Source organism: Salminus brasiliensis, chromosome 6 (assembly GCF_030463535.1).
Source record: "Salminus brasiliensis chromosome 6, fSalBra1.hap2, whole genome shotgun sequence".
Taxonomy (NCBI): domain Eukaryota; kingdom Metazoa; phylum Chordata; class Actinopteri; order Characiformes; family Bryconidae; genus Salminus; species Salminus brasiliensis.
Genome location: NC_132883.1, coordinates 22,994,103 through 23,008,911, shown reverse-complemented (window position 1 = coordinate 23,008,911; position 14,809 = coordinate 22,994,103).

Below are 14,809 nucleotides of genomic sequence, written 5' to 3'. Positions count from 1 at the left end.
TCTCTATCAGCAGAGAAACCTTTGGATGAAAAGTACTGAGCTATCTTTTGCTCATTAATATGTTTCTTCACTATGCCATTGATTACCTTTTCAAAATCAGAATCAGTCCACTGAGGCATTTCAGTCTCTCCCTTAGCTAAGGTGCTGCTTTTGTAGTTAAGAGGCTTCCATGAGTATGATGGCCTTTTCTTGACATGGTGAGGAAACAGGAGAACAAAACCAAGTTTTCTTCTTATTAACTAAACTACAGAAGAACAAAAACACAACTCCGTTCAGAGAGGATTACTGTTACAAACGTTACGTTTAACAGTAACAAAACAAACTTCTCTCCTTTAGAGAGGATAACAGCCACAAAACACTAGGTTTTTATCAGTGACAAACAGATAACTTCTCTTCTTTCAGAGAGGCTAACAATTACTGACTCCTCTGTCTTAGGAAACCAGAATTTCTCTCAGATTCGAAATGATGTTTACTCACCAAGAAGGTTTTAGTAGGCCATCCGGGTCACAACACCACATTGTTAGAAATCCGGCATACAGGACACAGATTCAGGAGTCAGGAGACTGGATCTTTAGCATTGGAGTTTATTCACATGCAGACAGAAAATCATACACTGGCACAGCTTAGTTGATCACGGTCAGTCTAGTCTAGTCCGACCATGTCTAGTCCGAACCAATCCAGTCTAAGACAAAATTCAGTCCAAAACTGAATTCAGTCTAAAACAGAATCCAGTCTGATTAGGGGTATTTTGAGAGGGCCTTATATATATTGGAAATTGTGGGAGGGGAAACGAAGGGTAACAAAAGGTGAGACAAAGGATTAAGATAACCATTTGATAAGTTGAAACCACATGAAAGTAATGTTAGAAAGGGCCATATTTTCTCTCAGCTGCAACTCTCAGGTCTTTGGTCTTCACCTATATAAGGCCATCAGTTGTCAGGTACATCTGGATTGTACACAAAACTGTCTTCCCTCTATTGGGCGTTGTGCCCACTTGGGCTATTCGGGGTCAGTGTGGGTGGAGGTAAAGAACTGCCGATTGGCTTTTCAATTTTGCTTTCTGTCAGCGTGATCTCACCCTTGCATGAGTATGATGCAGGACCTCTAGTGTGCACCTTAGGAGTGTCTGGTGGGTTAGGGGGTTCAGGCTGATCTTTGACCTTGAACTTGACCAAACCTTGCATCTCCATCTCCACATCAGTTTCGGTCCAGGTGGTCATGTGAAGTGGTCACTGCACTGCTGTCTGCTCTTGTCCATCTGATTCAGGGGCATATGGAGGTGGTCTCAGGTTTGAGCCGAGAATACAGCCCGGGCTTGTTTGTCTTGTCATCATGTTGTTTGCTTATCTCCATGTTGTGAAAGTTAGCTTACGAGTGATAAGAAGATAAGGGGTGATGAGAGAAATATTGGGGTAATACAAGAAGATATGGGGTGATGAGAGAAACAAAGGGGTGAAACCAGTAGAAGGATGTTACAAGAGAAATATGGAGTGTTAAGAGAAATATGGGGAGTTATAAAGAATAAATAAAGGGGTGTTAAAAGAAAAAGAAGGGGTATTAATAGAAGAAACTGGGTATTACAAGAAGGGTGAGTAATTATACAAGTGAAGAGATAGGGTATAGTGTACACAGAAGAAAGTAAAGCGATAGCTTAAAAGGGATAGCTTGTGTGTGTGAATGTGAAGGGAATTATCGTGTGTCTCTCAGTCTGTGTGTGGATTCTGGGTGGCTATGTTCTGTTGGGGTTGAAGGGATATGTTTGGAGAGTAATTCTAAAAACTCTCCATACTGTTGTCTTTTATTGTGAGATCTTGTGCTTTGCAGGAGATCTCACAATAAGAAAAATCTCATAAAAACGAGAGGAGCTATATTTAAGTTCAATAAAATATCAATAAAAGCCAAATTAATTGGGGTTGTAAAAAGATAAGGGTAAAAGCTGAAAATAATTCTGTTATTGTCTCAGAAAAATGTGTGCCTTTGTGGGAGGTTTAAGGGAAGATACAGTATGGGGGCCACCGGAGAATAGAAAAACAGGAGTAAATGTTACATGTTGTATGTCTAGTCTGAGATTTAGTTTTAATGGCCAATAAAAGATAAATGGATCCATTAGATAGAGTTATGTGATAATGAGTGTAGAAAAGCAGTAGGAAATCTATGAAATAAATAGGTTTTGTAGATATGTGGGTTGGAACGAAGTATAGGAAAATTAATGAGCCCGGACTGGACGTCAGAGAGGGAGATAGGTAAAGGAACAGTTTCATAAACCACTAAAGCAGCCCATACTGGCACCAGGTCACGTGTAGTACAATAATACTGTTAATAAGTCCTGTGGTTGTTGTATGGATACTGGAATGTGGGTTTTATAGTGTAAGTCCAACCTACCAACCTGAGAAAGAGATTGACTAGGTTAAAATAGTTATACATAGAAGATGTGTTTATATCTTATGTGTAGGTAATTCTTTGTATGAATAACAAGCATTATTGTTAAGCACTGTAGGAAAGTAATCTCTGGTATTTCTGTTCTATGCTGGTATCTCTGGTATTTCTGTTCTATGCTGGCAGAAAGGGAATCTATCCACCTGTACATACTAGCATCTAAATATGTTCTGCACACATGCTTCTGGTTGAACTTTGACCACTGGAAAGGGGAGCCTCATGTATGCAAGCATACACATACACTAAGGTTTAAGGTTGGTAGAGAGTTAAATCACTTTTAAACACACATAGTTAAAGATTCTCTCACTTGATTAGCTTAAGATTAGATCTACAAGTAATCTGGTTTGATTCTCCTTTCTCTTTTATGGGATGTGAGAGGAGACAGAAAGAAGGACCTAAGGAGGGGCAGCTGGCGAGCGACGTGCCAGAAACATCACATGGACTGAGTGGAAGAAGCTGTGCTGACTTCAGATCAGGCTAGTGTGCTTATCCACAGATCACTTCCCTGTATACACCTGCATTCTAAACAAATGTGTATTCATATTTATAGTGCTATTAATTATATAATACTTGCTAACAGCGTATAAGATGCTGCATGAAGCTTGCCAACTGATTGGTCGGGCAGTGACTTTGATTACTTAAAGAGAACACACTTGGGGGTTAAACATTTTGTTGAAAGCCACAGGTAGGGAAGTATTTGGTGGTTGTTTTTTTTTTTTAGAGTGGTCATACATTCTTAAGGTCTGGGCTGGTCTGAAGTTGGCAAACCTCAGTTAATTTCAACAACTCGTATAGTAACTTATAATAAACAAATAAATAAATATTGTATAATTCAAAGTAGACAGTGAAGTGGTAGTAACTTAAAAAATTTTAAAGTAATCTTTTTCACACTCAAATAACATAAAGAGGCCATTATTATGCCAACTATGGGTACAAACACTTCGAAAGGAATTACTGTTCCTGTTGATGTAGTTAAAATAATCCATTAATTAAAGGCATAACTAAGACATCAGAGAAATGACACAAGCGTTGGCCTGACATTGACCAACCTTGGCCAGTGGAGGGGACTCTTAATCCAGATGTAATTAAAGTAATGCAAGTACTTGTGGCCACGTACAAGGCTAACCAAAAGAAAGGTAAGAAGGGGGAAAAACATAAGGAGAAGAGACCGATGGAGCTTGGCATTCTCCAGTTGCTGGAATAAGAAGGGCAGAAACTGGTCAAAGCAGCAAAGGATAAGAGAGAGAGGAGTGCAGAAGAAATGGAGAGACAGATGAGAGGAATAGGAAAGCAGATGGCAGAAATTAATAAGCCATTTTCACACGTAAACCCAGTAAAGAACCCCCCACCATATGAGAAGGAATTGAAGTCTGAGAAGATCTATCCCCAGCTCCCAGTGATCACTCAAGAGGGCAAATATCACATCAGAGATGATGATGACCGAATAGTGGAAGCAGGAAAAGCAGAAACAATTATAAAAATGTATTTTCCAAAAGCAAGAAGAAATCAACATATATGTAAACTGAAGGTGAAGTGAAGATCAGGAGGACAAAAGTTGGAGATGATGTGGATGAAAGTGCGTGGGAAGAAGCCAGAAGAGGATGTGATCCAGCAGTCACGCGGATCCTGGTGAGGGCAGAAAGGAAAGGAGACAAGACGAGAAAGTATGAGGACTCAACAGATGAGAGTTCTAATAAAATGAGTATATGAAGGTAGTGATCAAGGTAAGGAACATAGTCTTTCCACCTTAAGGGGATTCTTTCCAACAGCAGCCGGTACAAGAATGGAAGAAGAAATGTAGAGAGGCGTATAGACCAATGCCTTTCTCACGTGGACACTGCTATGACTTTAGAAAGTCAAAAATCATTGGAGAAGCAGTTGAAGGAGCTGCAGATGCAGACGAAAGAATTGAGGCTGGAAGGATCTCAGAAAGTGGATGAGAAATATGCATTGCACCCCAAAAAAGGATTGTCATGTGACAATATGTGTCCAGTGATTATCTGAGGACCGACATTAGAGTACAAGCCTTGGCAGAATACAGACATGTCTGATGTCATGGAAAAATTGCCAACTCTTCAAGATGGAGCACATCCTTGGAGTAAGAAGAGATCATGGTGGGAACAGAACCTGCTGTAGGAGATAAAGAGACTTCTTGCTATTCTCCGGGGAGTTCCAGCCATCGAAGAAATTCTGCAAAAAGCTGGATTTGATTGCTACATGGGGACAGCGGTAAATGATCCAGAACGGTTTGCTGCAATTAGAGGTCGGGTGTGGACAGCATTGAGATACATTTCCAACAAATATACATCCTGATAACATTGGGAGAACCATTGGGAGAGGAAGAAAACCCTAGAGCCTTATGTGTCAAGAACCCATCAAGGGAGAAATCACAGGGCATGACCCGGAAGCAAATCCATACAAAACAATAAATCCTTCGAGCCAAAATACAGAAAGGACTGCCGTTGTCTGTGAAAAACAAACTGGCAGAAGTCGTGGGCTTAGAAGGTATGGCAAAAGGGGTTTATACAGACCACATTTCTCATCAAGTGGAGTTGTATAGGGAGAAGGAACAGGACCAAAAAGAGCAAGATCAAGAGACCCTCAGAAAACCGACCTCACATACAACTGGTGGAGAACAAGAAAAAAGAAAAAAAAAAAAATGCAAGCCCTGGTTATACCAAGCCAGCCTCCAAAAAATCAGCAAGATCAGCCTTCACAACAACTGCAGCCAAATCAGGTTCACCCTCATTGACTCAACCATCATCAGTGGTTCCAGATGTCTCCTGGCCACAGCCAGTTTTTGGTCAAGTACAGGTCTAGAGAGGACAGGGTCAAGGAATCATAGGAAGAGGAAGAAGATTTGATCCAACCTTTCAGCAATCCTTGAAGCATGCTACAACTGTGGAATGGTAGGTCACCTCGCTCGAGAGTGCAACAGACCAAGAGAAAGTTTCAGGGGAAATTACAGAGGAGGATTCAGGGTCCAATTGAGGCCATTCAGGGGACCGGTGAACCCTTATAGGGGCCTGGAACCAGGATTCTAGAGGTGTCCAGAGAATTCGAAAGGGGGTGTCAGCTGGTAGCATCAGAGCCAGAGTGATCCAACCATTGAGGTGAAAGTAAATAATTGACCATTAAAGATGATGGCAGATGGCGGAGCAGCTTTCACATGTAGCCAGCCTGAAGATGCTACACATCTCCCCATGTCTGGTCAGTGGATTCGGACAATCGGGTTTCAGGGAGTGAAACAGCTGATTCCTCTCACAGAACCAATAGAGCTCTGCTATAAAGATATGAAGATTACAATACCCATTCTGGTATCAGAACACACACCAATAGCATTGTTGGGAAGAGATGCTTTGTGCAAATTGAACTGCACAATAAAATGTACACCAGACGGATGCCTGGTGGAAGTGCCAAGTGACATTGTCCACCAACTACTGATGACGACAGAAGCCGAAGCTTCATCAGTGTTCTGGATTGGAAATCTTACTGCAGCCTTCTTGGAGCCGGCCAAGTTGTGGGAGATGTTTATTGCGGCAAACCTGCCTGATGCAGTACTGTTAAACAGTACTGTTATTCAGTATGTAGATGATCATAATTGCTGCAGATGTTGGCTGAGAAGGGGCATAAGGTCTCTCAGAAAAAGGTGCAGTACTGTCAGAAGAAGGTAGTTTATTTGGGTCAGACAATAACGCAGGGGCACAGAAGTATTTCTGACAAACAGTTGAAGCTATTCGTTATGCTCCCAAGCCCAGAACAGTCAGGGAACTGATGACATTTTTATGTATTGCAAGTTATTCTATAGAGGACTATGCCAGTTTAATAGGGCCTTTGAGGGCTATGCTTAAAGATATTGGGAATGCTAAACTCCACTGTAACTTATCCGGGACACGAGATGGCCTTTTAGCATTTGAGACGATTAAACAGAGGTTACAAGAGGCTCCAGCATTGGCGCTTCCAGATTACTCTAAGAATTCCTTATTGTATGGGTCTTGTACTTCTACTGGAGGTAAATATGCATGTGCAGTCCTCTGTCAAGCGACAGGTACAGTAACAGGTCCACAGCCTATTTCTTATTATTCTACAGCATTTTCAGGAGTTGAATTAGGGTTGCCATTATGTTATAGAGCTATGGTAGGAGTCCATTTAATGTATGAGAAAGTGTCATCCAGTAACAATTATTACCCATCATAGCCTTAGAAATCTACTGAACCATGGCAAATACACATTGACTATGTCAAGGCTGAGTTATTATTATAAGCTTCTAGAACAGGAAGATGTCACCCTAATGAGGTGTGTCACAGTGAATCCAGCTGACACCTTGCCAACTTCAGAAGATGGTGAACCCCATGATTGTGTTCAAGACGCTGAGAAATACTCAAGGCTTAGGTCAGATTTGCAAGCCCTCCCACTGCATAATGCAGACTTGGAATATTGGACTGATGGGTCTTATTATAGGAGAGGCAATACATTGTGTGCAGGTTATGCAGTAGTAAAAGCCCAAGGAGCAAACTTTGTGGTTGAGAAAGCTGCAGTAATACCACAGCCTGCTTCAGCACAACTTGATAAACTTATAGGGTTAACAGAAGCATGTTTATTGGCAGAAGGTAAGCAAGTGACTATCTATACTGATTCTGCCTATGCACATAGCGTGTGTCACCTGTTTGGTGCAATATGGAATAGGGGGTTTAAGAAAACAGGTTCTCCTATACAGCATCATGAGCAAATAATAAAATTGTTACATGCCATGATGAAGCCCAAAGAAAGTGCTATAGCTAAATGTGCAACACATAAAAGAGACATGTCAAAAGTCATTCAGGGGAATAAAGCGGCTGATGACGCTGCACAGGTAGCAGCTGATGACGCTGCACAAGGAGCAGACAAATGGGGTGAAGTCTTTTTGGTTACGCATGAGGTAGACATGGAAGACAAAATAACAATCAAGGATGTGACCTTAATGCAGGAAGCAGTTCCTGATAAAGATAAACAGTTGTGGCGAGATCGAGGGGCCACTCCAGATTCTACTGGCCTTTAGAGTAATCATGAGGGGCTGATAGTCGCATAGTCCTATGCGAGATTTAGTAGTGGACTTTGTTGACATGATTAAACCAATAGGAGGTAAGAGATTTGTTAGTCGTGGAAGACTGATTTTCGAGATGGCCAGAGGCCTGTCCAACTAAACGGAAAGATGCACATTTAGTTGCCAAGTTTCTGTGCAGAGAAGTCATAAGCAAGTGGGGACTTCCACATCGAATATCCTCAGATAATGGGAAGGAGTTTGTAGAAGTGAAATTCATTAGATTAAATAGCGTCTTAGGGCAGTGTATCATCCACAAAGTCAGGAAATTTGTGTAAAAAATTTAATGGTAAGAACCGCATTGTGAAAATCTGTCAGCACAGGTCTGAATTGGGTTGCTGCACTTCCATTGGCGTTAATGGTGTGTCGATCACGTGAGCTGTGTGATTTGCACATGACACCGCATGAGTTGGCAACAGGCAGACGAATGCCAATGCCTTGCTTGCATACAAGTGTAAAGGGTTCAAGTCTTGGCCTTTTAGAAGATGAAATGAGAGCGTATGTAACATACATGGCTAATCCACATAAGAGAATATCCATGTATGTTTCTGACAGGCAAAAGAAAGAAGAGGTGCAGGAGAGGCTGGATGAGCAAAAGAGGAGTGTGGTGCAACCTGGGGACAAGTTGTTTGTGAAGGTGTTTAAAAGAAAATGATATAACGAACGCCGTGAAGGTCCTTTTGAGGTTGTGCGCAGTCCAAGTTAAAGGGTCTCCAACGTGGTATAATTTGTCACATTGTGGTAAAGCACCAAGGGAAGAAACACCTCATGTGCATGAAAGAGATGTGGAAGGCTCAAGAGAACCAGGACGTACAGAAGGAGAGAGGCAGGAAGATCTACAGGGTCAAACTCCAAAAGAGGAGATTGTCCATGATGTGGACAATGGTGATGACTCTGTGGGCATTTCTGATGATGCCGGAAATGACTCTGCAATTAACCAATAGGAAAGAAGATTTGGGGACATTGAGTTTAGGGATGTCCCAGAAACAGCAGGAACTAGTTCAGGGGAGTGTAAAGCACTAAAAGGGTACTGAGGACACTGATTCCTCAACAGGGGGAGTCAGAGAGTCAAATAGACGTACAAGTCCAAAACCAGTACAAAAAAGGGTCAGACCTAAACGTTACGAAGACTGAGGTAGATGTGTCATTGGAGAAGATGACTTTATTAGCATCAAATGTTACTGAAGATATAAATAAAGAAGTAACTTTCTTTCGTATTACAAAGAAGAAAGTCAATACATGATAAGAAACTGAATGTTTACTTACCTGTTACACAGTTGCAGATGAAAACACAGCCAGTAAGACAGAATTCTAGATGCAGAAAACCACATACAGCTGGATATGGATAGACTCTTGAGATCATGAGGTCCTGTCAAGAAGTAAGGCAAAGAAGAAAGTCAATACATGAAAAGAAACTGAATGTATACTTACCTGTTACACAGTTGCAGATGAATACACAGCCAGTAAGCCAGAGTTCCAGATTCAGACAACCATATACAGTTGATAAATAATCTCTTGGGATCATGTCCTGTGAACAAGTAAAACAAAGAAAAAAGTCAATACATAAAAAGAAACTGAATGCTTACTTACCGATTACACAGTTGCAGATGAAAAAAAGCCAGTAAGCTAGAGTTCCAGATTCAGAAAACCATATACAGTTGATGTATAGTCTCTTGAGATCATGAGGTCCTGTGAACAAGTAAGACAAAGAAGAAAGTCAATACATTAAAATAAACGGAATGTATAGTTACCTGTTACACATTTGCAGATGAATACACCGTCAGTAATCCAAAATTCCAGATGCAGACGATGGCAAAAAGTTGGAGATGGATACACTCTTAGGATCAAGAGGTCATATAAACAAGTAAGACAAATAAAGTCAATACATGAAAAGAAACTGAATGTATACTTACCTGTTACAGAGTTGCAGATTAATACACAGCAAGTAAGAAAGAATTCCAGATGCAGACAACCACATACAGCTGGACATGGATAGCCTCTTGGGATCATGAAATCCTGTCAACAAGGAAGACAAAGAAGAAAGTCAATACATGAAAAGAAACTGAAAGTATACTCACCTGTTACACAGTTGAAGATAAATAAACAGCCAATGAGAAGAAAAATCCAGATACAGACAACGGCAAACAGCTGGAGATGAACAGTCTCTTGGCATCATGAGGCCCTGTGAACAAGAAAGTCAATACATGAAAAGAAACTGAATGTTTACTTACCTGTTACACAGTTGCAGATGAATACACAGCCAGTACGACAGAGTTCCAGATGCAGACTACGGCAAAAAGTTGGAAATAGATAGTCTCTTGGTATCATGAGGGCCTGTCAACAAGTAAGACAAAGAAGAAAGTCAAAACATGAAAAGAAACTGAATGTATACTTACCTGTTACACAGTTGCAGATGAAAAAAAAGCCAGTAAGCCAGAGTTCCAGATTCAGACAACCATATACAGTTGATGTATCGTCTCTTGAGATCACGAGGTCCTGTCAACAAGTAAGACAAAGAAGAAAATCAAAATATGAAAAGAAACTGAATGTTTACTTACCTGTAACACAGTTGCAGATTAAAACACAGTCAATAAGAAAGAATTCAAGATGCATACAACCACATACAGCTGCATATGGACAGCCTCTTCGGATCATGAAGTCCTGTCAACAAGTAAGACAAAGAAGAAAGTCAATACATGAAAAGAAACTGAATGTTTACTTACCTGTTACACAGTTGCAGATGAATACACAGCCAGTAAGAAAGACTTCCAGATGCAGACAACCACATACAGATGGACATGGATAGTGTCTTGCGATCATGAAGTCCTGTGAACAAGTAAAACAAAGAAAAAAAGTCAAATCATGAAAAGAAACTGAATGCTTACTTACCGATTACACAGTTGCAGATGAAAAAAAGCCAGTAAGCTAGAGTTCCAGATTCAGACAACCATATACAGTTGATGTATAGTCTCTTGAGATCATGAGATCCTGTGAAAGGGACAAAATGAAAGTCAATACATGAAAAGAAGCGGAATGTATACTTACTTGTTACACAGTTGCAGACTAATACACAGCCAGTAAGAAAGACTTCCAGATGCAGACAACCACATACAGCTGGACATGAATATCTCTTGGGATCATGAAGTCCTGACAAAGAGTAAAACAAAGATGAAAATCAATATATGAAAAGAAACTGAATGTATACTTACCTGTTACACAGTTGCAGATGAAAAAAAGGCCAGTAAGCCAGAGTTCCAGATGCAGACAACCATATACAGTTGATGTAAAGTCTCTTGGGATCACGAGGTCCTGTGAACAAGTAAAACAATGAAGAAAGTTAATACATGAAAAGAAACTGAATGCTTACTTACCGATTACACAGTTGTAGATGAATAGAAAATCAGTCAAATTGAGATCCAGATGCAGACAACGGCAAACACTTGGAGATCGACAGACTCTTGGGATCATGAGGTCCTGTAAACAAGACAAAAAGAAAGTCAATACATGAAAAGAAACTGAATGTATACTTACCTGTTACACAGTTGCAGGTGAATAGAAAGTCAGTCAGATTGAGATCCAGATGCACACAACGGCAAACACTTGGAGATCGATAGCCTCTTGGGATCATGAAGTCCTGTGAACAAGTAAGAAAAAGAAGAAAATTAAAATATGAAAAGAAACTGAATGTTTACTTACCTGTAACACAGTTGCAGATGATTACACAGCCAATAAGATGAAAAATCCAGATGCAGATAACTGCAAACAGCTGGAGATGAATAGTCTCTTGGGATCATGAGGTCCTGTAAACAAGTAAGACAAAGAAGAAAGTCAATACATGAAAAGAAACTGAATGCTTACTTACCGATTACACAGTTGCAGATGAAAAAAATAAAGCCAGTAAGCCAGAGTTCCAGATTCAGACAACCATATACAGTTGATTTATAGTCTCTTGGGATCACGAGGTCCTGTGAACAAGTAAGACAAAGAAGAAAGTCAATACATGAAAAGAAACTGAATGTATACTTACCTGTTACACAGTTGCAGATGAATAGGAAGCAAGTTAGATTGAGTTCCAGATGCAGACAACGGCAAGCACTTGGAGATCGATAGCCTCTTGGGATCATGAAGTCCTGTCAAGAAATAAGACAAAGAAGAAAATCAAAACATGAAAAGAAACTGAATGTATACTTACCTGTTACACAGTTGCAGATGAATACACAGTCAGTTAGAAAGAATTCCAGATGCAGACAACCACATACAGCTGGACATCGATAGCCTCTTGGGATCATGAAGTCCTGTAAACAAGACAAAAAGAAAGTCAATACATGAAAAGAAACTGAATGTATACTTACCTGTTACACAGTTGCAGATGAATAGAAAGTCAGTCAGATTGAGTTCCAGATGCAGACAACGGAGGACACCTTTCGCTGTACAATGTGCACTGTACAGTGAAAAATACGTGCACCTTACCTTACCTTGGGATCATGAGGTCCTGTAAACAAGAAAAAAAGAAAGTCAATACATGAAAAGAAACTGAATGCTTACTTACCTGTTACACAGTTGGAGATGAATACACAGCCATTATGAAAGAATTCCAGATGCAGACAACCACATACAGCTGGACATGGACAGACTCTTGGGATCATGAAGTCCTGTGAACAAGTAAGACAAAATAGAAAGTCAATACATGAAAAGAAACTGAATGTATACTTACCTGTTACACAGTTGCAGATGAATACACAGTCAGTAAGAAAGAATTCCAGATGCAGACAATCACATACAGCTGGACATCGATAGCCTCTTGGGATCATGAAGTCCTGTAAACAAGACAAAAAGAAAGTCAATACATGAAAAGAAACTGAATGTATACGTACCTGTTACACAATTGCAGATGAATAGGAAGTAAGTTAGATTGAGTTCCAGATGCAGACAACAGCAAGCACTTGGAGATCGATAGCCTCTTGGGATCATGAAGTAAGACAAAGAAGAAAATGAAAACATGAAAAGAAACTGAATGTATACTTACCTGTTACACAGTTGCAGATGAATACACAGTCAGTAAGAAAGAATTCCAGATGCAGACAACCACAAATAGCTGGACACGGACAGTCTCTTGGGATCATGAAGTCCTGTGAACAAGTGAGACAACGAAGAAAGTCAATACATGAAAAGAAACTGAATGTATACGTACCTGTTACAAAGTTGCAGATGAAAACAAAGCCAGTAAGAAAGAATTCCAGATGCAGACAACCACATCCAGCTGGACACGGATAGTCTCTTGGGATCATGAGGTCCTGTAAACAAGACAAAGAAGAAAGTCAATACATGAAAAGAAACTGAATGTATACTTACCTGTTACACAGTTGCAGATGAATACACAGTCAGTAAGAAAGAATTCCAGATGCAGACAATCACATACAGCTGGACATCGATAGCCTCTTGGGATCATGAAGTCCTGTAAAGAAGACAAAAAGAAAGTCAATACATGAAAAGAAACTGAATGTATACTTACCTTTTACATAGTTGCAGTTGAAAAAAATCCAGTATGCCAGAGTTCCAGATTCAGACAACCATATACAGTTGATGTATAGTCTCCTGGGATCATGAAGTCCTGTGAACAAGTAAGACAAAGAAAAAAGTAAATACATGAAAAGAAACTGAATGTATACTTACCTGTTACAGAGTTGCAGATGAGCACACAGCCAATAAGATGAAAAATCCAGATGAAGACAATGGCAAACACTTGGAGATCGATAGCCTCTTGGGATCATGAAGTCCTGTCAACAAGTAAGACAAAGAAGAAAATCAAAACATGAAAAGAAACTGAATGTATACTTACCTGTTACACAGTTGCAGATGAATACACAGTCAGTTAGAAAGAATTCCAGATGCAGACAACCACATACAGCTGGACATCGATAGCCTCTTGGGATAAGGAAGTCCTGTAAACAAGACAAAAAGAAAGTCAATACATGAAAAGAAACTGAATGTATACTTACCTGTTACAGAGTTGCAGATTAATACACAGCCAGAAAGAAAGAATTCCAGATGCAGACAACCACATACAGCTGGACATGGATAGCCTCTTGGGATCATGAAATCCTGTCAACAAGTAAGACAAAGAACAAAATCAAAATATGAAAAGAAACTGAATGTATACTTACCTGTTACACAGTTGCAGATGAATACACAGTCAGTAAGAAAGAATTCCAGATGCAGACAACCACATACAGCTGGACATCGATAGCCTCTTGGGATCATGAGGTCCTGTAAACAAGACAAAAAGAAAGTCAATACATGAAAAGAAACTGAATGTATACTTACCTTTTACATAGTTGCAGTTGAAAAAAATCCAGTATGCCAGAGTTCCAGATTCAGACAACCATATACAGTTGATGTATAGTCTCTTGGGATCACAAGGTTCTGTGAACAAGTAAGACAAAGAAGAAAGTCAATACATGAAAAGAAACTGAATGCTTAGTTACAGATTAATAGAATTATTTGCAGATGAATAGAAAGTCAGTCAGATTGAGTTCCAGATGCAGACAACGGCAAACACTTGGAGATCAATAGCCTCTTGGGATCATGAAGTCCTGTCAAGAAGTAAGAAAAAAGAAAATCAAAACATGAAAACAAACTGAATGCTTACTTACCGATTACACAGTTGGAGATGAATACACAGCCATTATGAAAGAATTCCAGATGCAGACAACCACATACAGCTGGACATGGACAGACTCTTGGGATCATGAAGTCCTGTGAACAAGTAAGACAAAATAGAAAGTCAATACATGAAAAGAAACTGAATGTATACTTACCTGTTACACAGTTGCAGTTGAAAAAAAGCCAGTAAGCCAGAGTTCCAGATTCAGACAACCATATACAGTTGATGTATAGTTTCTTGGGATCACGAGGTCCTGTGAACAAGTAAGACAAAGAAGAAAGTCAATACATGAAAAGAAATTGAATGTATACTTACCTGTTACACAGTTGCAGATGAATAGAAAGTCAGTCAGATTGAGATCCTGATGCAGACAACGACAAACACTTGGAGATAGATAGCCTCTTGGGATCATGAAGTCCTGTGAACAAGTAAGACAAAGAAGAAAATCAAAATATGAAAAGAAACTGAATGTATACTTACCTGTAACACAGTTGCAGATGAATACACAGTCAGTTAGAAAGAATTCCAGATGCAGACAACCACATACAGCTGGACATCGATAGCCTCTTGGGATCATGAAGTCCTGTAAACAAGACAAAAAGAAAGTCAATACATGAAAAGAAACTGAA